At 45.7% G+C, this 24,817-nt stretch overlaps 1 long non-coding RNA gene across 3 annotated transcripts in view; it reads left to right on the forward strand.

Moving 5' to 3' along the window:
* The window catches only part of LOC137304421 (uncharacterized), a 101,951-nt gene that overhangs the window by 31,347 nt on the left and 45,787 nt on the right, over window positions 1-24,817 (forward strand). The window contains exon 3 of one of the 3 annotated variants that reach the window (XR_010958572.1): window positions 19,254-19,319. The exons of 1 other annotated variant lie outside the window; for it this stretch is intronic. This is a non-coding gene — a long non-coding RNA (uncharacterized lncRNA). Of the gene's footprint in view, window positions 1-6,707; window positions 6,940-19,253; window positions 19,320-24,817 lie in introns of those variants that run through there. One more of the 3 variants, XR_010958571.1, reaches the window with a different exon arrangement.

Raw genomic sequence — 24,817 nt, forward strand, 5'->3', positions numbered from 1 at the left:
ATCATTCTCTAAACCATTTGTTGCATTTCCTCTGCCAAAAATAATACATCCATTAGCCCCTTGGTTCTCGATGTCTACACAAGTTGGTTAACAGAAAGCTCCTGCATGTGGAGACCTGGTGCCAATGTACAGCACACTCCTCTGGTGGGCCACTAGAGACCGAATCAAGGCTGCCCCAAAGCCATTTCATGTCAGTCCCTTACCACCAGCAAAGAGGGGACACTTCCATCCCATCAGTCTGGGGAGGTTTTAAACCCAGTGCCTGAGGGGTGAAAGGCCAACATCTAATCCATTCCACCCAAATCCCCTTCCACGCACGTTATAGCTAACCGTCACAGTGCCCACGCTGGTTAAAGCAGTGAGTCTTCAGCAATACACTCCTGCAAGGCCCCAATTTGCATCCATGGGCTGTGGTGAATGAGCTGTTAGCACCTGGAGTGCACAAAAGTGCTAGTCGGCCTGGGGTAGAGAGTGGAGAGGTGACCAGAGGTCCTGCTCCATATGGCTCTCCAGCGACCCCTGTTGGAAGTGCTCATGATGGTGGGCAGAGGCAGGAGTTTTTTTTTCCCCCCCAAGGGGTGTTCGGATATGAGTTTATCGAACATAAAAACTACTTCAAATAGGAAAGTTCGAATAGAAACATTATAATTTCCATTAATCTAACAATTCAAACTAAGCAAATGAAAAGAGAAAACAGTCCCCTCAGTCAAAAACTCTAAAGCACTAAGTCCAAATGCCGGTTATGTGTCACTGGTCTATCGATAGATTTGCTATTCACTGCAATATCCCGGGCAGCATTTAAAGTGCGAGCCCAATTAATTCTAACCAACATTTACCCCTCAACCAACATCACTACAACAGATTATCTGGTTATTATCTCATTGCTGTTTGTGGGATCTTGCTGTGCGCAAATTGGCTGCCGGGTTTCCTACATTACAACAGTGACTACACTTCAAAAGTACTTCATTGGCTGTAAAGCGCTTTGGGATGTCCTGAGGTTGTGAAAGGCGATATATAAATGCAAGTTCTTTGTGGTTTTCGCTGGTCAAAATGCGGAACTAACCAGCTCTGGAAGAACACAATCTTGTCTATCCTCTACAGAATTAAATGCGTGTTGCTTGGGCAATGCTAACTCAGCTCTGGAATTCCCTCCCTAAACCTCTCCGCCTCGCTCTCCTCCTTTAAGACGCTTCTTAAAACCTACCTCTTTGACCAAGCTTTTGGTCACCTGTCCTAATATCTGCTTATGTGGCTCGGTGTCAAATTTTGGCTGACAACAATCCTGGGACATTTTACTACGTTAAAGGCGCTATATAAATGCAAGTTGTTGTTGTTGACATGGCCAACACTTCTCCTTCAACCGTCACCATGAATAAAACAGGTCATCAGGTCATTCGTTCAATATCTGTTTGTGTGATCTTGCTGTGCACACGTTGGCTGGAGTGATGCTCTTCGAGAAAACTTGTTTCACCAAGTTATCTAAGAGACGTCCTTTCAAAAGATGGAGTGGTGCGATAAAAGTAAAGGATAGAAATTTCGGGGCGGGGTGTTTGAACAGGACAGGGCTGGGACGTCTCCCATAGATTACCGTCCAGCCCTCGCAGGTGAATAATGATCATGTGGATGAGGTACTGCAGAACACCATGGAATCAAAGCCTCAAGAAGACTCAACGACTTGAGGAGAGGAGAAGGGGCAGCAGGAAAACTGGTGCAATAAGGACGAAAGAAAGAAATGAATACTACACGTTAGCCACCAATAAATAACTATACTTAAACCGTCTGGAAGGAGTGAAGTGACCTGTAATGGCTGTTGAAAGCCAGCTAGTTGTTGATTGCATTTTGATGGGAATTGCAAAAGTGGGTGGAAAATAATTATATTTTGATTTTACAGCTATCGGCAAAACAATAAAATACAACCAATAACTGATGGAGACAAGCACTCCGTCTCCCAGGCTGTAAATTCTTCGTTATTTTTTTTATTCAAAGATTGGCACGGGTGTCCACAAGGGAATAAAAATGCATTCTCAGCTACCAGAGGCCAAGTTTCCTCAGGCATTGTTTGTGCTCAGTACTTAATGCTCTCAAATTTTAGAAGCGTGTGCATCATATTCATCGCACAATCTTGTCTATCCTCTACAGAATTAATTGCGAGGGTAAAGCTAACTCAGCTCTGGAATTCCCTCCCTAAACCTCTCCGCCTCTCTCTCCTCCTTTAAGACGTTCCTTAAAACCTACCTCTTTGACCAAGCTTTTGGTCACCTGTCCTAATCTCTGCGTACGTGGCTCGGGGTCAAATTTTGGCTGACAACTATCCTGTGAAGCGCCTTGGGACATTTTACTACGTTAAAGGCGCTATATAAATGCAAGTTGTTGTTGACATGGCCAACACTTCTCCTTCAACCATCACCATGAAAAAAAAAACAGGTCATCAGGTCATTTGTTCGATATGTGTTTGTGTGATCTTGCTGTGCACACGTTGGCTGGTGCGATGCTCTTCGAATAGTGCTAAGGGATCTTTAACATCCATCTGAAAGACAGCACCTCTGACAGTGCAGCACTCCCACTCCCCACCTTCAAGTGTCAACACCTCATCGGGATTCGGTCCCACCAGGCCCAGTCACTATCCTTTGCCTCATCCAAGTGGCCATTATTCGTGTGGATATCTTGAAGGAGATTGTTGGCATTCGACGATAGGGTGGGGCAGGGTGGGCATCGCAGCTTCACCCCACCCTCTGATGCCCAACACATGCCCACCTCCAGTAGGGTTCACCGGATAAGCGATCAGGAGTGGCAACGCTGGCCGATTTTCCCTTCCTCATCTAGCAGTGCTGAAGCGATCTGCGATGCCCCTACTATCGCCCCAGAGCACGGCATCGTATTTTGGGGGGAGGGAAGGAAGGAAGGGGGAGGGTCTTGATTAATATTGATGAGACAAATGGAACTATCAACAGATTGGTGTTCAGAGATTATTGTTGTCCTGGGTTTTTTTTAAAGGAAACAGTGAACTCTTGAATTATTTTTTAAACAGATAAAATGGGCTCCTGAGAGGGTCCAGTGGGTAAATGCACTGCCCAGTGTGAAAGAAAGAACTTGCATTTATATAGCGCCTTTCACAACCTCAGGATGTCCCAAAGCGCTTTACAGCCAATTAAGTACTTTTGAAGTGCAGTCACTGTTGTAATGTAGGAAATGTGGCAGCCAATTTGTGCACAGCAAACAGCAATGTGATAATGACCAGGTAATCTGTTTTAGTGATGATGGAGGGATAAATATTGGCCCCAGGACACTGGGGAGAACTCCCCTGCTCAATCCCTCAGTACTGCACTAAAACACCAGCCTAGATTTTGTGCTCGAGTCCTTCGAGTGGGTTTGAACCTACGACCTTCTGACTCAGAGGCAAGAGTGCTACCCACTGAGCAACTGCTGACACCGTGACGAACTTCCTTCTGCCTCAGAAACGTGCCTCAGCTTTAACCTCAAGACCGTTCCTACCGTAACAATCTGATTTCCACCTTTCACACCAGCCATCTTTGTGGCCTCTCAGAGGGAGATTGATCATTAAGTGCCAAATTTCAGGGCAGTTTTGTGCCTAACAAGTATTCTAACCTACATGTAAATGTGTAAACAAAATATCCTCACAGAGAGTAGCAATGTTGGGTTTGTAGCTCGAGCTGCGATTTCAGTTCAGTCACCAAGCAACAGTTTAACAATCAACCACTGAAAGAGGCAGCCAGCAATCAGCAGATCAGTCCTTACCATAACAGGATACAAGAGGTGTCTCAACCGCATAATTTACCTCAGTGATTCCGTTCCTCACACAATAAGCAACACTTGACCAGTTAGGGCCTTTGCCATCAGGTGCACTCTCTTCCTAGCATGTTGGAGTTTTACTGAGATCAAAGTCTGTTAGACGCTGCGATTAATTATTGAGTTGCTGAGGACTTTATTCTCTCAGGAGATGATGATTGTGCGAGATTTATGGTTCAATACAAGTGGCCACTGATCAAAAGGCAAGACATTGCTGTCATTGACGTTGTTGTATTAGTCCTGTGATTGCTGTTAATCCCCTGTGGTCTACCTCAGTCAAGTAGTTTACATGGAGAATAACATTAAACAGGGTTCTAGCTGACTAGATGGTGGAGCATTCAGTCCTTTTTCTTAGTTTGTGCATTCTCTGCCAATAACACACTCAAAATTCACGCCCGATAGTCCTAACGATGAAAATACAAGGAAGGCAACACCATTGCGGTGAGGACAATCCAGACTCTGCAGGAGCACTGAACACCAGCTCATTGAGATAAAAGCTAATTGAATCAACGAAAGGTTACATTTCTGCTTGTGGGTACACCCCTCAAGTTTGATTGAACAGGGACACATACAAGACAAGGTTCAAATAGAGAATGAAAAGGTCATTAGCATATTGATCTGTGCCTGGTTTTCATTACATTATAATTGCTGTCACACATAGAACTTGACCTTCAATGAATTCACAAACAGCGAGCATGACTATTTGCCAATGAGCTTGCCAAAGCACTGTTGTCATAAGGCATATTTAGCACATAGGTGGCACACCATTAAAAGTATACTTTCTCTTAACTGCAGTTTTGCTAAAATACGATGCAATAATTCATTCCCTCAAAACCTTCCAAAAGATGCAAGAATCTGAACTGCCAAGGTCTACACGACAAAAATAATCTACTCTATATTCATAATGGCTTGGTCTGAGGCCTGATCATGTATTCAGAACATGGGAGACATTTATTGCCTCAGTCTCAGCAGTCCTGGTGTACACTAAAGTTATTCTCTGAAATAAATATTATCATAGAATCTTACAGCACAGAAGGAGGCCATTCAGCCCATCGTCCCTGTGCCGGCTCTTTGAAAGAGCTATCCAATTAGTCCCACTTCCCCGGCTCTTTCCCTATAGCCCTGCAAATTTTTTCCTTTTCAAGTATTTGTACAATTCCCTTTTGAAAGTTACTATTGAATCTGCTTCCTTTCAGGCAGTGTATTCCAGATCATAACAACTCGCTGCGTAAAAAAAATTCTCCATATCTCCCCCTTGGTTCTTTTGCCAATTATCTTAAATCTGTGTCCCCTGGTTACTGACCCTCCTGCCCTGTGGAAACAGTTTCTCCCTACTCGATCAAAATCCTTCATAATTTTGAACTATTAAATCTCCTCTTAACCTTCTCTGCTCTAAGGAGAACAACCCCAGCTTCTCCGGTCTGTCCACGTAACTGAAGTCCCTCATCCCTGGTACCAGTCTAGTAAATCTCCTCTGCACCCTCTCATCCTTCCTATGGTGTGGTGCCCAGAAATGGACACAATACTCCAGCTGAGGCCTAACCAGCGATTCATAAAGTTAATAGTTTACTCACAAAATCTTCAGCCATTTGATTAATGTCCCGGTTTGTTGTGGAAAATCAGCCTGTTAGCAGTGCAACTGATTTGCACCACATGCAGCGCATTATTGCCTCTTAAAGGGGTCTCTCCCCCTTGTTATAGCGGCAGTTTGCAAAGTGTCAACGAATGAGTGACATCATCACCACAAGGCTCGGGCGGTTGCACTGAAGATTGTTCCAGTGGTAACGAGCTTACTGGAATGATCATGTAATCCGATTGACTACAGCTGCATGCTCCAATTAAGGCGCTATGTTAAAGTGGCCTACTGATCTGGCCTGAGCCCCACCACACAAAAAAACAACTCACTTTACAGGATGAGAAAGGAAGGGGGCCCACATTCATCTGAAATGTCTCCAATTCCCTTTTTGTTAGCCTGTGGACAACAATTCTACGGTCATGTACTGAAAATGGCGGATAGACTTGGTGACTGGTTAGCTCAGTTGGTAGACCATCATCATTTTTGAATAAGCAGTGATTGGAGGGGTCAGAGTTCAAATCCCTATCTGGGCCCTTAGATTTAGAAACGGTCAGCGCTACTTTGCGTGTTAGTTTAGCTCGGTTAGCAGCACTCCAGGCCAGATGTTTGTGGGTTTAAGCCCCACACCAGGAATTAAGTGCAGTTTCTAGGCTGATACTAGAGGGCAGCATTGCTGGAGCTGTTGTCTTTTGAAGGAAATGCAAAACTGAGCACTGGTCCATGCATACCACTGGGCATTAAGGCTGTAATGGAGACAGAGCCTAGTTGATATTCTGGCAGGAGGCGATTGAAGATTAAATGAGCCAAAAGGGCCTTCTTCACCTGAACCTCTTGGTCTTGTCCTCAATAATGTTCAAGCCCCGCAGCAGGACCTAAGCCCCTAATCTCCACTGAGGGGGGTCAAATGGACAGCTCATTATATACCCCGTCCAGTTTACTCTTCCACTGACTTAAATGGAAAAACAAAAATCAGGCGAGATATAAAAACAAGCCACTCTGGTTGTCATTCGCTATCATTGCCGTTGACTGCTGCCACCATTAACACTGTCTTTATACCAAGCTTTGGTCACCTCTCCTAGTCGCCCCCTCTGTTGTCCCTCACACCTCTGTGAAGCACCTTGGGATTTCTTGCCCCCCGTCCTATAGGCACTACATAAATGCAGTTTGTTGTTGGATCTGGGACTATTTGGATCTTGCACGGCAGAAAGAGCGTTTCCTCCCCCCCCCCGAGTCGAAAATTTATCAGAGGTAAAATTGAGAAATGCTCGGCAGGAGTTGCAAAAATCTTTTCAGCTCATCTTTGCTTTTTTGTTTAATTTGACAGAAAATAGAAACCATGAGGAAAGGGTAAGAGATGAAGTGAAGAGAGTGAGAAAGAGCATCTCTTTATTTGGACAGGGATTTGAAGGTGAAAGAGAAAGTGAGAGACAACAAACGGAAGAGAATATTTAACAAACTGGACATTTGCGGGCTACTAATGGTGTGCTGTAAGACTCCAGCTCCCAATATTCCCAGGAACATTACTTCACCTCATGGAATAAATGAAATAAATCCGATTGGTACTGTGGGGAAATTCCTTACATCCACAACACACTGAGTTATTAATGGCTTATAGAACAGCCAGCAGTCACACAGATAATGACACAATTAAACATATTCTAGATAATGAAAATATTTGTCATTTTGAAAGATGTATTTATTAATCTGTATTATGTTGACAGTTTAATAATTTTCACTATTATACATAACCCGATCATTGCACTGGGGGGAGGGGGATCACGTACACACACACACACACACGTCTATGAACTCAGTCTCGTTAACATGAGCACAGGGACAAGGTCTGCCATAATAACACAACATCTTGTGCAGAAGTGGGTATCAGGCTCCCACTGGGGTATCTTCAAAAGGTGGATCATCAGGGCGGGAAAAACAAAATTGTTGTCATGACGACGTGACCCATTGACACGTGTGATGACATCACCACGATCCATTGACACGATGACGACATCACCACGATCCATTGACACGATGACATCACCACGACCCATTGACACGCGCGATGACATCACCACGACCCATTGACACGCGCGATGACATCACGACCCATTGACACGCGCGATGACATCACGACCCATTGACACGCGCGATGACATCACGACCCATTGACACGCGCGATGACATCACAACCCATTGACACACGTGATGACATCATGACCCATTGACACACGCGATGACATCATGACCCATTGACACACGCGATGACATCACCACGATGTGGTTAATGAAACTTTCCATATGGCTTTTCAGCGATGCAGTTTTCTTTACGATTGTCGTAGCTTCTCTTGCCGCAAGTTTGGGCAGATTTATCACACTCAAAAATACAGGAACACTCTGGTAAATTAGGTCATAAATTCAGGAAGACTTGGTGACCCAGTGCGATGTCTGGTTTATATTGTTTTGAAAATAAAATCTGCATTGGTGCTGTTTGCTGTTACACATTGAAGCTTGATGCCTGCCCAATCAGCTATAACTTATTTTGTGTTCGTCCTACAGTGGGAGCAAACACTCACATGGCAGCCATAATTTTCCTTTCAAAAATGAAAAACATTTATTGGTCACCGACTCAACATACAAAATCATCTCCTCCTTGTCCACCTCACAGCATTCAGTATCGTCCTAATAAGGCTGCTCTGCATCTATTTTGATTTTAAAGTAAGAAATATTTGCCTTTATGTTGTGCCCCATCATGTCATTAAAAACTTCACAAACTATTTCACACAGTGGAGTGCAGTGACTGCTCTTATGTAGACCAAACACAGCAACCATTCTTTGTCTGAAAATGTCCCACAAACAACAATGAAATGAATGACAAGTTCATGTTTTCCTTGGTGGTACTGTCAGTTCAAGGTAATCAATAATGTGAATGAAACAATGTTAAATAACGCAGAAGGGTGGGAATTTAGTGCTAAAAAGTTTGAAACATCAGATAATTTTTATTAAACAACTTTGAATTATGAAGAGTAGTCTGTTGTAGCTGAGAGAGCAATGTTGGCCAGGATATCAGGAGAACTTCTCACTCCTCTTCAAGTAGTGCTGTGGGATTATTAATATCCACCTGAGAAAGCAGACAGATGTTGGGATCTGCGACAATGCAGTAACCCACAGCATAGGACTGGAGTGTCAGCCTAGATTACATGCTCAATCCCTAGACTACGAGGTGAGCCATCTCACCATGGCTGCACCAAGCATCTGTTATTCAGAACAATACGATCAAATATATCACTTACAACTCAATTTCTCTTTTTTTTTACACTTGAAGTAAGTCTTGCATTTATTTGGCAGCTTATCACATACCTCAAACATCTCGGGGGAATTTCACATACGATAAATTACTCCAATGTGTTGCTTGACAGGCAAACACGGCAGCTATTTTGATTACAGCAAAGATCTCACAAATAGCAAAGTGAGCCAACTGTTAATCTGTTTTGGTGGTTTTGGCTAAGGAAGGAATTTTGACTCGGATAGCGGGAGAACTCCATGCTGTTCTTCGAATGGTGCTGTGGGATCTTTAATGTCCACCTGAACAACTGGAACAGGAAGATGGGCCCTCAATCTAGTGCATCACCCAAAAAAACACCACCTGACAATGCAGCAGTCCCTCGGGACTGCACTAGAGTTCCCGCCTGTGCTGCTGAAGTTAGGGAGTGGGCTTCGAACCCATGACCTTCGAACTCAGAGGAAAGAGGGTTGTCAGTTGAGCAGATACCCTGCTGACCTTTCTCTGACATCCTTGATTCAGTCACCAGTGCGTTTCTCCATTTTCCTCTGCTGTTTTGTTTCATTTCGTCTACCAGTCAGCCGTGGCTCAATGAGCAGGATTCTTGCCTCTGAGTCAGAAGGTTTAAGCAACTGGAGTACAAAAAGAAATCTCGGCTGGCACTCCCCAGTGCAGTACTGAGGGAGTGGGACTCAGAGGTTAGAGTGCGAGCAACACCTGACACCTTGGAGGGTGGCGTAAACAATCCGTGGGAACGAGGCATTTTAGGACTTCATAAAGTGTCATATAAAAACGGGTCCTCCCTAACTATTTAACACTGGTTGATAAATGAGATTATTAAACTGTTGACAGAGTCCTGTATGGCCACATGCAGATGGGGAAGAATCCATAGCAGATTGGAAAGCTGAGCTGTGGCAAGCTCCTAGATATCACATGATTAATGTCTTTCTGCAAAAAAATATGTATTTACTGCTTGGGAAACTGTGCCTGCGTTGGTACAATTGATTTAATACACATAAACCTACAACAGAAGAATTGAACCATGTCAGTAAGAATAAGTCTGCTACTGTGTTTAGCAATTTATTCCTAGGAGACAAAATCCTGTACTAATAAGATTTTTCTTTTTCTTCATCTTAAGAATTGCAAAGTTATCACTAGAAAGATTATTACTTTTCCTTTCCAGTTTCGTCTCAGGAAATAAGGATTGGTTTCGAACTTCTAAATGGAGAAGGTTCATTTTTAAAACATTTTTGCCTTCCCCTCTTCTCCTAAAGGTATTGGCTCCTTTCAGGTATTCGGTTCCACAGGGGCTGGATACCCTCCAGCATCCCACCCTAGTGGCCGATCTTTCATGGGCAACAAATGATGGTGAGCTATTCAGCTGCAGTGGGCATCACAGTGAAGCCCAATCCTCGTGTGATATGCGACACGTGCATTTTCCACTGGTTAACGATTAGGAGCAGGAATTCTTGCTAATTTTCCCCCTTCCGCACCTAGGAGAGCTGAGGCCAATTGCAGCCACCTTAGCGCTGACCCGGCACAGATTGAACCTGGGTCCCTCGCGGACTCTATAACTCAGGCACTTATTTGAAGAGCTGCAAATTAAACAGTCGGTGAGGATCAAAGACCAGCCACTGAATTGTTCCAGCAGCAGGTGCTGTGGTATGGTTGCCACGGGCACAGTGACTTGTGCGGGGAATGGTTGCCACTGGCACAGTGACTTGTGCGGGGAATGGTTGCCATGGGCACAGTGACTTGTGCGGGGAATGGTTGCCACGGGCACAGTGACTTGTGCGGGGAATGGTTGCCATGGGGACAGTGACTTGTGCGGGGTATGGTTGCCATGGGCACAGTGACTTGTGCGGGGAATGGTTGCCACGGGCACAGTGACTTGTGCGGGGAATGGTTGCCACGGGCACAGTGACTTGTGCGGGGAATGGTTGCCATGGGGACAGTGACTTGTGCGGGGTATGGTTGCCATGGGTACAGTGACTTGTGCGGGGAATGGTTGCCATGGGCACAGTGACTTGTGCGGGGAATGGTTGCCACGGGCACAGTGACTTGTGCGGGGAATGGTTGCCACGGGCACAGTGACTTGTGCGGGGAATGGTTGCCATGGGGACAGTGACTTGTGCGGGGTATGGTTGCCATGGGCACAGTGACTTGTGCGGGGTATGGTTGCCATGGGGACAGTGACTTGTGCGGGGTATGGTTGCCATGGGGACAGTGACTTGTGCGGGGAATGGTTGCCATGGGCACAGTGACTTGTGCGGGGTATGGTTGCCACGGGCACAGTGACTTGTGCGGGGTATGGTTGCCACGGGCACAGTGACTTGTACGGGGAATGGTTGCCACGGGCACAGTGACTTGTGCGGGGAATGGTTGCCATGGGCACAGTGACTTGTGCGGGGTATGGTTGCCACGGGCACAGTGACTTGTGCGGGGTATGGTTGCCATGGGGACAGTGACTTGTGCGGGGTATGGTTGCCATGGGGACAGTGACTTGTGCGGGGTATGGTTGCCACGGGCACAGTGACTTGTGCGGGGAATGGTTGCCACGGGCACAGTGACTTGTGCGGGGTATGGTTGCCATGGGCACAGTGACTTGTGCGGGGTATGGTTGCCACGGGGACAGTGACTTGTGCGGGGAATGGTTGCCACGGGCACAGTGACTTGTGCGGGGAATGGTTGCCATGGGCACAGTGACTTGTGCGGGGAATGGTTGCCACGGGCACAGTGACTTGTGCGGGGAATGGTTGCCACGGGCACAGTGACTTGTGCGGGGAATGGTTGCCACGGGCACAGTGACTTGTGCGGGGTATGGTTGCCATGGGCACAGTGACTTGTGCGGGGTATGGTTGCCACGGGGACAGTGACTTGTGCGGGGAATGGTTGCCACGGGCACAGTGACTTGTGCGGGGAATGGTTGCCATGGGCACAGTGACTTGTGCGGGGAATGGTTGCCACGGGCACAGTGACTTGTGCGGGGAATGGTTGCCACGGGCACAGTGACTTGTGCGATACTTTTCCTTGTTTAACACAAAGAAGATGCAAGGATGTCTCTGGAATTTGGGATCAGTGTGGGTCTGACTGCTTCTGCTGACTGAGACCGTGGAACTGATGACCTGTCTGCGTCTCTGTGCTCTGAATGATAATCCACCTCCTGTGTGTGAGAAGGAGCTGGCTTCACTGTTCCTTGTGCCTTGGGTGGAGGAAATAGCACATTCGTTCTGGTTCCTTCAAGTATGTGTCGGGTGCCTGCAATTATGGCTCATTTTATGAAGCTGATAATAGCAGTACGGTATTTGAAAGTTAGGAGGTGTTCGTTGGGTGATGGAATGGCTCTTCAGTCCGCAGTTTCACGTAGGGATCAAACATATCCTTTAATCAACACATAGGCGTTCTTCATTAACTCTCAAACAGACATTCATAAACCCAATCACCTAGGTAAGAGCTGCAGTGAGTTAAGTGTTGACAAGCTTTGCAGTAAGTGATTTAGAAAGCCATTGCTGTGGCCCCAGGCTCTTAAAATCTTGGCAGGAACGTGGACTGTTCTAGCTAGATTTAGACTGACAGGCCTCAGTGCAGCCTAAGGGGACCACAGTACCTTCCTTCCTGATCTCAATCACTCTTTCGTTCTAGCAACGCAGCTAGAAAAGGAAAGTAGAGCTGCTTGTAAGCGTCAGTTTGGCTAAGAGCTGCTACTCTCGCCTCCAAAGTCAGAAGATCATGGGTTTAATCCCCACTTCAGGACCTGAGCGCATCGTCCAGGTTGCTGTACTGAGAAAGTGTTGCACTCCTAAACTAGACCCCATTCAGGCGAACATTAAAGATCTCATGGAACTGTTCAAAGAAGGGCAAGGGAGCTCACCGAGCTGGACGACCAACATTTATCCTTCAACCAACACCACTGAAAGATTAAATAGTCATTTATCTCAATGCTGGTTGTGGGACCTTGCTGTGTGCAAAATGGCTGCCATATGTGCCTACATGATGTGAATCCAGTAATGGACTTTAATTTTATAAGATTTTAATGGGTTAATGTTTGCAAAGTTTTGCGACTCCCTTTTTAAAAATTGACCAAGTCTTACCTTGCGGCCGCAACAGAATGGAATCCGCTGTACTGATAAACCAACTTGTTCCTCCAACCTCATAAATTGCTAGGCCAGCGTTCTCCCCTCCTGAGCTCCCCAGCCTGCAGTTTGCTGCCCATTGACTTTGATGATGAACAAATTGCAGGTTGGCGTGCAATAGACAGAAGCCCCAACCCTTTTGTTCAACTTGACCAAGCCCAGTAACCATCTGAACCTTGGAACGAGAAATGGACTGACCTGTGGACAGTAAGACTATAGACCCGAGTTAGTTGCACCATAGCATCCATCTTACAAATGGGTTTCGATGTATTCCTCGGAGTAAACAAAGGGCCCTTTACATTAAATTGGCAATATTAGTAATACATGTTTGTAACCTATCTCACACCAAGTCCCATTTGCCCTTCAACCCTGTGCTCGCTGACCAACATCGGTAATACCTCGATTTTAAAATCCTCATCCTTGCTTTCGAATCCCTCTACGGCCTCACCCTTCCCATTTCTGTAACCTCCTCCAGCCCCACAACCTTCCAAGATCTCCGCGCTTCTCCAATTCTGGCCTCAGCGCATCCCCGATTTTGATCGCTCCACCATAAGCTCTGGTATTCCCTCCATCAACCTCTCCACCTCTCTCTCCTCCTTTGAGCCGCTCTATAAAACCTACCTCTTTGGCCACCTGTCCTAATATCTCCTTATGTGGCTCGGTGCCAAATTTAGTTTGATAACGCAACTGTGAAGCACCTTGGGACCTTTTGCTCCGGTAAAGACGCTATATATGTTGTTGTCTGTTGTTGTGCACTGCCCACATTTCTACTCATTTCTCAATCAGATTCACGGACTGACAGTCACTTCTCCCTAATGCTCCAAGGGTCCTAAATTAAATGAGTCTGGCCATTTCCAAACCAGCTCTGAGGAGGTATTAAAGATATCAGCCTCAGATCTCAGTGGGTAGCAGTCTCGCCCCTGAGTCATAAGATTGTGGGTTCAAGTCCCACTCCGGCGACTTGAGCACAAATTCTCGGCCGACACTTCAGTGCAGTACTGAGGGAGTGCTGCACTGTCAGAGGTGCTGTCCTTTGGTATGAGACATTAAACCAAAGCCCTGTCTTCCCTCTCAGATGGACTCAAAATATCCTCCATGGCACTATTTCAAAGCAGAGCAGTGACGTTCTCTCCTAGCTGATATTCATCTCTCGACCAACACCACCAGAAAAAAAATCAGATGATCTGGACATCACGTTGCTGTTTGTGGGACCTTGCTGTGCACAAATTAGCTGCGAAGTTTCCTACGTTACAACAGTGACTAATTTCAAAAGTACTTCATTGGCTGTAAAGCGCATTTGGGACATCCTGAGGTCATGAAAGGCGCTATATAAATGCAAGTTCTTTCTTCCTTTCTCAATATGAGAATTAAACATCAATTAGCAAACAATAGTGTTTGGACATCTGAGGTTAGGGTTAAAGAGTATTTGTTGGGCAGTTGAAAAAATACCTCACAAATCCTCCAAAAAGGTTTTCATCAGAATGAATAGGAGAAAACAGCTGTTTTTTTTTACAAAATCCGTGCACTAAATGGAAGTGGACAGGTATTGGGTACACTCGTAACTGGATTTGACTGTTCTAAAAGCCGCTCAGAAAACACTTTCAGCTTGAAAACGAGTTAACCCATCTGGAGATGGGCAGCAACACAATGGTCCAGAACTAATTTAGATATCAATTAAAATCCTCATTAGCTCTAGGTGGCAAAGTGATCCCTCATTGAACTCTTCCCCTTTCTCACTCACTCCAAGGCTGGTATTCTCTGGAAGCAAACTACCTGTCAGTTCCAATCTGAAGTGGTTTATTTGTTCATTTGAGCTAATCTCCTTGACTCCTCGTCCCTTCCTTAGGAGTTGAGCGTGCAGTGCCAGTGCACTTGTGAATTGACGAACCAGTCATGTTGTGAACTGAGGCATCGAGGATTTAATCAAGTTATTAACCCCAGATAATGCACAGTAAAATCATTGGAAGCTAAAAGAAGCAAACATGAGGGGGCCCCAGGGGTGTGCAACCAAAGCCCAGTCAAACCACACCCTTGGACTCAAACAAACTGATGCTCCACACTAGTATTTTGGATGAGATATCAGAACAAGGCCCCATCTGCCTTTTCATGTGGAGTAAAAGATCCAGCCACTATCCAAAAGATAGCAGGGAGTTCTCCCGATGTCATCTCTGAAACCTCCTCCAGCCCTACAACCCTCCGAGATCTCTGCGCTCCTTCAATTCTGGCCCCTTGTGCATGCCCCATTTCCTTCACACCACCATTGGTGGCCGTGCCTTCAGCTGCCTAGGCCCCATGGTCCAGAATTCCCTCCGTAAACCTCTCCGCCTCTCTCTTCTCCTTTAAGACGCTCCTTAAAACCTACCTCTTTGACCAAGCTTTTGGTCACCTGTCCTAATCTCTCCTTATGTGGTTTGGTGTCAAATTTTGTCTGATTACACTCCTGTGAAGCGCCTTGGGATGTTTTACTACGTTAAAGGCGCTATATAAATGCAAGTTGTTGTTGTCATGGCTCCTTGAACTAACACCATGAAACAAACAGGTCACCAGATCATTTGTTCAATGTCTGAGTGCTTGATCTTGCTGTGCACATGTAGGCTGGGGTGTTGCTCTTCCTCGAGGGCTATGGGATCTTTAACATCCATTTGAACAGGCAGACAGGGGCCTGGGTTTAACATCCCATCTGAAAGACGGCACCTCTGACAGTGCAGCATTCCCTCAGCGCTGCACTGAAGTGTCAGCTTAGCTCAAATCCTGGAAGGATGGTGGGGGAGGGCGTGGGGGAGAGGGGCTGGAGCCTACAACCTTCTGACTCAGAGTTTTAATACGACCATACAACATTGACAGGCAGGAAAAGACCAACTGGTCCATCGAGCCTGCCCCACACAGCATGATAGCCAGAACATCTTGACTAAACACTTCTTCCTTCCTTCCCTCCCTCCCTGCCCTGCAGCCATATAAAAAGGAGTGAAGGAAGGAAGAAAAAGAGACACTGAATTATTCTCTCCCCCCACCCCTGCAGTAATTTATTTTTCTACTCTTGTTTCTTGTACCTAGGACACACCTTCTCAATCGGAGGTAGGACAGGGAGCCTCCCAAGGTCAATCTCTAGCCATTTCCATTATGGAATGCACCTAGATACATCTTCAGAACCTTTCGGTCGCTGAAATAGGTCCACGCGGGGGGAAACACATTTTGTTTCCTCTTCTAAACTGCAAGAGAATGAGAGAAAACAGTGCTGAATTCCATAGACAACGAGGCGACAAATGGGAGGTCCAAGGCCACAAGGAGCTACCAGTGTACAAAGTGCCTCAGATGAGTGGGAGGAAGGAGCCCATATTATGAGCACTACTGCCTTATGTGTATCTTTTTTCCCCACACACAAGATTATCTTTGATGTGCTTGCTATCAGACAGGACTTTGTAAGAGAGAATCAATTGTTTAGCACAAAAGAGCACTTTAGGAGTTAATAACATCAGACTATATCAAGCGTTATAACAGCGGGAGTTCATTGAAGGAGGCAGGTTGCTGTCAGGTGTCAGAACAAGTGGTCAGTTATCTTCCCAGGATGTAGCAGCCTGTAATTGCAGTGCTGTCCTGTTATTGCAATGTATAATAGGCTCGTTCATCAATCTCACGCTGGGCTCCAGGGGACGCAAAGGCCAACGTGAAGGGGAAGGGGGTGTAGCAGGTCTCATAAATAACGCTTTACGCAGATGAATATCCTGTAGAGCATCCTGTCGTATCCCTTTCGTCGCCCAGTGCGACAATGCAACTATGTGTATGAACACATCAGCAACACCCAAGTTGTTACGTGTAGCTGGTTTAATAAAGCCAATATGAATTTTTCACTCATCTTCCCATCTGCGCCATGATTATTCTACAATATTAGCAAGGTCACTGGTTTGGGGCTTTCATGGAACGAAGCATGGAATCACAGAATCCCCAAAATACTAGTCAAAATATTCCAGGAATCACCTTTAATAGAATGGAACCTGACTGCTCAGTTACAGTCACACTAGTAACCCTCATTAGGTCATATTAAATTTACTGTTCTCTTTTCATTTCTTTGCAGACCCTCTGCTTTGTCTCAGCGGGTAGCACTCTCGCATCTGACTCAGAAGGTTGTGGGTTCAAGTCCTGCTCCGGGGACTCGAGCACAAAATCTAGTCTGAAATTCTAGTGCAGTACTGAGGGAGTGCTGCCCTGTTGGAGGTGCCATCTTTCAGACGAGACAGGAAACCGAGGCCCCCCTCTGCCCTCTCAGGTGGACGTGAAAGGTCCCACAGCACTATTTCGAAGAGGAGCAGGAGGGGTCTCCCCGGTGACCTGGCCAATATTTATCCCTCAACGAAAATCTGGTCATTATCAAATTCCTGTTTGCGGGAGCTTTCTGTGCGCAAATTGGCTGCCGCGTCTCCTGCATTACAAAAGTGACTACACATCAAAAATACTTCATTGGCTGTAAAGCTCTTTGGGACATCCTGAGGTCGTAAAATACGCTCTATAAATGCAAGTCTTTCTTTCCATGCACCTGTTCTTCCCTTCAGCCAATTTCCCCCCCTTACTTTCCTACTTTTAGCTTTGGACCTTAATCTCCCACTTACTGCTGATCTTGGCCCAGAAACAGCGAACAGCGCGCAGGCCATAAGAAAATGACGACCGAGATTCTTGAGGGAGAGGGAATGGGAGTGCCACTCAACGGATGCAAACTGAGCAGGGGCTGTGACAGCAGCAGCTTTGTAAAGAAGGATAATATTTACTCGAGATAGCAATCGGGCCAGCTAAGCTTAATTGAAATGTCCATCAGTGAAACCAGTTAAAGCCGGCCATTTATTTGAACTGGAGGTTTTATGGCCATAATTAGATACAATTAAATAAGAGTTTAATTAGCCTTTCATTTAGCCTTCATTAAACCTATTAACTTGATTGCTTAATGAAGTTTCCAGCTATGGATGATAATTTCAGGGACCCCTTGCTACATTAGCTCTGTTGATATATTAAAATACAATGGGATGGGATAATGAAATGGCTTTATGCTTGCTCTTTTTATTTATTTCAGTTACTAGGCTTCACATACCGATATTCAGCTTGTAACGTTGACTTCTCTACGACTTGTTTAATCTTTGAAAGGAGGAGCTGCACTTACTCTGGGCAGATACTGTACATTATTAGTTTCTTTCTCAGGGTGAGAGAAGAGGAGAAGGGTGAGGGGGAAGGAGAAGGCGGCGGGCCGGAGGGGGAAACAGAAAGGAAGAGAGAGCAAAGTTAGTATGAAGATACAGCAAGTGATTAGGAAGGCAAATAGAATGTTGTCATTTATTGCAAGGGGAATGGAATATAAAAGTAGAGATGTTTTGCTACAGTTGTACAGGGCATTGGTGAGACCACATCTAGAATACCGTGTGCAGTTTTGGTCTCCTTATTGAAGAAAGGACATAATCGCTTTGGAGGTGGTTCAGAGAAGGTTCGCCCGACTGATTCCTGGGATGAGCGGGTTATCTTATGAGGAAAGGTTGGACAAGTTGGGCCTGTATACACTGGAGTTTAGAAGAATGAGAGGTGATTTTATTGAAACATATAAGATCCTGAGGGGACTAGAAGGGGTAGATGCTGAGAGGATGTTTCCCCTTGTGGGAGAGACTAGAACTAGGGGCCACAGTTTAAAAATAAGGGGTCTCCCATTTAAGACGGAGATGAAAAGAAATTTTTTCTCTCAGAGGGTAGTGAGTCTGTGGAACTCCCTTCCCCAGAGAGCGGTGGAGGCAGGGTCACTGAATATTTTTAAGGCTGAGTTAGATAGATTCCTGATTAACAAGGGAGTCAAAGGTTATAGTAGGTAGACGGGAAAGTAGGGTTGAGGTCACAATCAGATCAGCCATGATCTTATCAAATGGCAGAGCAGGCTCGAGGGGCCGAATGGCCTACTCCTGCTCTTAATTCATATGTTTGAGACAGAAAAATTAGTTTGTGTGCATGTAAGGAGTTTAAAAGGAGTGACTCCACTATCTGGAGCTCCCAGCATGGAGTGCCATTTAGCAGGAGCACAGATGAGGAAATCACAGCCCCCAGTTATCCATCCGTTTGCTCCAGGTCTGCAATCTTCCAAGCTCCACTCCTTCCGAGCTCTGTTCCTTGCTCCTGATCGCAGAATCACCCCTCCAGTCCATTAGCTGCTATTCTAAAAAAAAAATCACTTATTGTTTCCGAGTCTGGACAAGGCTCACAGATCTACGGAACATCGAAAGTCAGTGCATGATTCAGTTAAAAGGGATTTAAAAAGCCAAGGGGAAACTTCATCATTGTGTGTGGGTTTGTTTTTATATAAATAAGAGTGTCTATTCAGGAAAGATCATCTTTGTAGGACTTTTAAGGCAACAGAAGATCTGCCAATTGTTACTTGGTCTTATTTGCGCTTACACTGCTCATTTGCTGATCAGTCCTGTTGTGAATTTTGCAGCCCAGAGATTTGGAAGTATGCTGTTGCCTCACTGGTAAATAAATCCTGATCACTGCACCAAGATCTGTGAGTATCAGCAACTCGAGATATCTGCAAACTAATGAGAACAGGGATTTAAAGTTTATATGTGACCCTAGAGGCTTCATGTGCAGCCAAGCTGGACACAAAGCTGGAACACTGATGATTAACACTGTACGTTTTGTCAAAAGGCAGCACTCAGTAAACATCATTAAGGGATTAGGTAAAAGCAATAAGGAGCATTTATCCCACAGAAATCATCCTTTAAAAGCCGTAAAGAGACAGCATTCCATAGATTTCATCAGTCAAAACAGGCATCAGAAAATCTTTGTGGAATTCAGTACAGAATAAGCTTTTTTTAAAATTCATTCTTGGGATCTGGGTGTCACTGGACAGGCCGGCATTTATTGTCCATCCCTAGTTGCCCTCGAGAAGATGGTGGTGGGTCTCCTTCTTGAACCACTGCAGTCCGTGTGGTGAAGGTGCTGTTGGTCGCCAGTTCCAGGATTTGGACCCAGCGACGATGAAAGTTCGGTTGATATATGTCCAAGTCAGGGTGGTATGTGACTTGGGGTGGTGTTGTTCCCACGTGCGTGCTGCCCTTGACCTTCTAGGTGGTGGAGGTCACGGGTTTGGGAGTTAATTTATTAACAAAGAGAAAACAATGGGGACTTTAGTTGGAAGTTTAATTTTCTTGCTTTGACTTCTCCATTTAAATTTTCCGTTGACTTCTCTTCTTTGTCAGTTTGATTTTACATCAGTTGATGATCAGGTTTTCTCCCCATTTTTTTTCCCCCTCTTTCCTTCAGTTGGATTTTCAATTAAAAATAACATGACCTGCTAACTGTCTGCTGATGATGAAAGCTGGGTGATTTTACACAGGGCAAAACTCATGGTGCTCGAGGGTGGGACTTATGGATGGCAGTGGGCTGGATTTGGGATCGGAGGTGAATCTGCATCCCTAGTTGTCCTGAAGTCAGTGGCCACTTCAGAGGGCAGTTAAGAGTCAGCCACGTGGGTGTGGGACTGGAGTCACATATAGGCCCAGACCGGGTAAGGACGGCAGGTTTCCTTCCCTAAAGGACATTAGTGAAATCAGTCGGGTTTTTAATGACAATCTTCATGGTCACTTTTAGTGAGACCAGCTTTTTATTTCCAGATTTTTAAAAACTGAATTCAAATTTGCAAACTGCCATGGTGGGATTTTGAATTCATGCCGCCTGGATCACTAGCCCAGCAACATAGCCACGACACGACTGTACCCCTTACAAAAGGTTGGTGGCTTCTCGTCCCTTCCTGGGGTTGTGGGTTCAAATCCCTCTTCAATCCGGTTGAAAAAAGCATCCCCATTTTATGGAAGAACTTTGATTGAAACCTATATTCTCAGCCAGTTGCGGTTTCCTGGAGGTCCTGCAGGCTCCAGGGCAGCTCTCAGGCTGATTCTAAAGTCAACCCCTCCCTCTCCCCCCGCCCCCCCCCTCAACAACTGGCCATTTGCTATAAAGCTATCCCAGGATGCAGCAAACAGAATTCTCCTCAGGCTAATATTTTCTGCTGTAAAATGGGGGAATACCTTGGATGAAAACTGCTGCCATTCTACCTCGTCATTCCAGCTCACATTAACCAGGCAAGCTGCTGCCCTTCCGCTTACATTAAGGAGATTAATATTCCTCGTTCGAAAGCACTCCAGCAACTGAAAGCTCACAATGTAATCCGATCTACAACAACAACTTGCATTTATATAGCGCCTTTAACGTAGTGAGAAGTCCCAAGGCGCTTCACAGAAGCGATTAGCGAGCAAAATTTGACCCACACACCATAGAGTCATAGAGTTATACAGCACGGATAGAGGCCCTTCGGCCCATCGTGTCCGCGCCGGCCATCAGCCCTGTCTACTCTAATCCCATATTCCAGCATTTGGTCCGTAGCCTTGTATGCTATGGCATTTCAAGTGCTCATCCAAATGCTTCTTGAATGTTGTGAGGGTTCCTGCCTCCACAACCCTTTCAGGCAGTGAGTTCCAGACTCCAACCACCCTCTGGGTGAAAAAGTTCTTTCTCAAATCCCCTCTAAACCTCCCGCCTTTTACCTTGAATCTATGTCCCCTTGTTATAGAACCCTCAACGAAGGGAAAAAGCTGACCGTGTCTCTGCCCATTGTTAGTTGATGAATATAAAGTTTTTTTTAAATATACAAGATGGCGGCAGGGCGAGACGTCAGAAACTCCACCCCCCCCCACACAGAGCGCCGCCTGGTGGCCAGAACCTGCAACTACACCGGCGACTGTTGGCGGACAAGGGTCGCCATTCCAGATGTTAATGTGGACACTATGTTAGATGATGAGCATGACCAAAATTGTGACAACAGGAAGTTCAACATGTACACAAGATTTTTAATACGTAGATTAAAATGAAAATAACGACGAGTCACACGTTTACTCTTTTGTCCGCAAGATCTTTAATATATTTGAAGGCAGTCCCTTTTGCTCTTGCCAATTAATTTTGGCAGATAGTGTAGCGACACAAATAGCATCAGTAATCTGACTCAAGTGTACCAGATCGTAAAATATCAAAAACGTAAATAAACATTAGGGCTGCTTCTACGATCGAGCCGTTCTCGGTGAGAAGGTCGGGGGAGTTGGTCAGGAAATCACGAGCTCTACCCTCACAGGAGATCAGGAACTGTGCACCCGTGATTTTCCAAGCAGCGTTTCCAGCCTGTGCTGTGCCTGCCAGGAGCTGCCAGTCAGGAATTCGATTCTAGTCAAGTAAAATCAGTGAACTGTGTCAGACATTGTATCACACTGAGGGGTCATGAAACTCTGTAGTTGATTCTCTGCCAGCTGATTTAATTTAATTTAGACCAAAAAAAATGAATTAATGATACACCCGCAGACCTCAGGTCAATAGAACTGAGCCTTTACTAAACTGATTGAATTGGACATGAAAAACATTTTCTACCTCAATTTCCTTCTCCATGTTCGAACCCTTAACACGGTAACAAATCAGCTACATCTCTTCCCTAAAGTACAATATGGCTCCTGCGGAAAATGACCCAAAACATTTCTTCTGCGTTAACTGATTCCTTCTCAACATCAACTTGTATTCATATAGCGCCTTTAATGTAGTAAAACATCCCAAAGGCATTTCACAGGAGTGATTATCAAACAAAAATTGACACTGGGCCACATAAGGAGATGTTAGGACAGGTGAGCAAAAGCTTTTTTTTTATTCGTTCACGGGATGTGGGCTTCGCTGGCGAGGCCGGCATTTATTGCCCATCCCTAATTGCCCTCGAGAAGGTGGTGGTGAGCCGCCTTCTTGAACCGCTGCAGTCCGTGTGGTGACGGTTCTCCCACAGTGCTGTTAGGAAGGGAGTTCCAGGATTTTGACCCAGCGACGATGAAGGAACGGCGATATATTTCCAAGTCGGGGTGGTGTGTGACTTGGAGGGGAACGTGCAGGTGGTGTTGTTCCCATGTGCCTGCTGCTCTTGTCCTTCTAGATGGTAGAGGTCGCGGGTTTGGGAGGTGCTGTCGAAGAAGCCTTGGTGAGTTGCTGCAGTGCACCCTGTGGATGGTACACACTGCAGCCACAGTGCGCCGGTGGTGAAGGGAGTGAACGTTTAGGGTGGTGGATGGGGTGCCAATCAAGCGGGCTGCTTTATCTTGGATGGTGTCGAGCTTCTTGAGTGTTGTTGGAGCTGCACTCATCCAAGCAAGTGGAGAGTATTCCATCACACTCCTGACTTGTGCCTTGTAGATGGTGGAAAGGCTTTGGGGAGTCAGGAGGTGAGTCACTCGCCACAGAATACCCAGCCTCTGACCTGCTCTCGTAGCCACAGTATTTATATGGCTGGTCCAGTTAAGTTTCTGGTCAATGGTAACCCCCAGGATGTTGATGGTGGGGGATTCGGCGATGGTAATGCTGTTGAATGTCAAGGGGAGGTGGTTAGACCCTCTCTTGTTGGAGATGGTCATTGCCTGGCACTTATCTGGCGCGAATGTTACTTGCCACTTATGAGCCCAAGCCTGGATGTTGTCCAGGTCTTGCTGCGTGTGGGCTTGGACGGCTTCATTATTTGAGGGGTTGGTCAAAGAGGTAGGTTTTAAGGAGCGTCTTAAAGGAAGAGAGAGAGAGAGATAGAGAGGCGGAGAGGTTTCGGGCGGGAATTCCAGAGCTTAGGGCCTCGGCAGCTGAAGGCACGGCCGCCAATGGTGGAGCAATGAAAATCGGGGATGCCCAAGAGGCCAGAATTGGAGGAGCGCAGAGATCTCGGAGGGTTGTAGGGCTGGAGGAGGTTACAGAGATGGGGAGGGGCGAGGCCACGGAGGGATTTGAAAACAAGGATGAGAATTTTAAAAATCGAGGCAATGCTGGACTGGGAGCCAATGTAGGTCAGCGAGCACAGGGGTGATGGGTGAACAGGACTCGATGCGAGTTAGGACACGGGCATGCAGTTCAGCTTAGAAACATCTAGCACTGACAAATGTTGCGTGCGAAAGAGGGAGCGCTTTTCTTGGTGGAAGTAACTGGCAGTTAAAGACTCAAGCCAGTGATTGTCTTTTGATAGGAGATCAATTGAGATATTTCAAAAAGCACATTGTTCTGGTAAAGCCTCTCCTGCAGGAGGTAGGCTTTAGATGGCATTTCTGATCTCCTGACTCTAAATCCTACAGAAACAGAAGGTATTTAAACCAGAAAGTACTTTATTAATGCAAACGTAAGGAGGTTTAAAAGCCTGGGCTCAGAAGTTGTTTAATATGGAAAAGAAAACACACAAGAATGATAGAGCGAATAACTTTTGGACCACATGAGTTAATCAAAAGGGGAAGGGGCTTGGCAGGAACAAGTACTTTCCCACATAAATGTCCCATTTACTGTTAGCGGTTGTGCCATTTTATAAATAGAACAAGCCTCCACTAAGATAAAAGGAGAAATAATTGGCACCAGAACCAAGGGGAGATGAGGAGAAATGTATTTTTAAAAAAAACACAGCGAGTTGTTATGATCTGGAACGCACTGCCTAAAAGGGCGGTGGAAGCAGATTCAATCATAACTCTCAAAAGGGAATTGATTATAGACTTGAAAAGGAAAAATTTTGCAGGGCTACGGGGAAAGAGCAGGAGAGTGGGACTAATTGGACAGCTCTTTCAAAGAGCCGGCACAGGCACGATGGGCTGAATGACCTCCTTCTGTGCTGCAAGATCCTATGAACTTGCCTTTCCATAGACCTTTCACATCCTCAAGTGCTCGAGATGAATGAGATGATTGATCAGTTAATCTTTTTTCAGTGGCATTGGTTGAGGGATAAAAGTTTGCTCGAATGCCAGGAGAACTCCCCAGCTCTGTGTTGAAACAGCAATAGGGAGTGTGACATTCGTCAACTAATAGCGGAGATTAAATTCCTAAATACTCACCCTGCGTAAAATTTTTAATGTCAAAATTGGGTCCCTAGTCGACACCATTTAATTTGGTGAATCCGGGGGATTTATTTCTATTCCAGAGGAGTGAATGTAAAGAAATGTTGCACCACACGAGAACCAC

Source organism: Heptranchias perlo, chromosome 37, assembly GCF_035084215.1.
Source record: "Heptranchias perlo isolate sHepPer1 chromosome 37, sHepPer1.hap1, whole genome shotgun sequence".
Taxonomy (NCBI): domain Eukaryota; kingdom Metazoa; phylum Chordata; class Chondrichthyes; order Hexanchiformes; family Hexanchidae; genus Heptranchias; species Heptranchias perlo.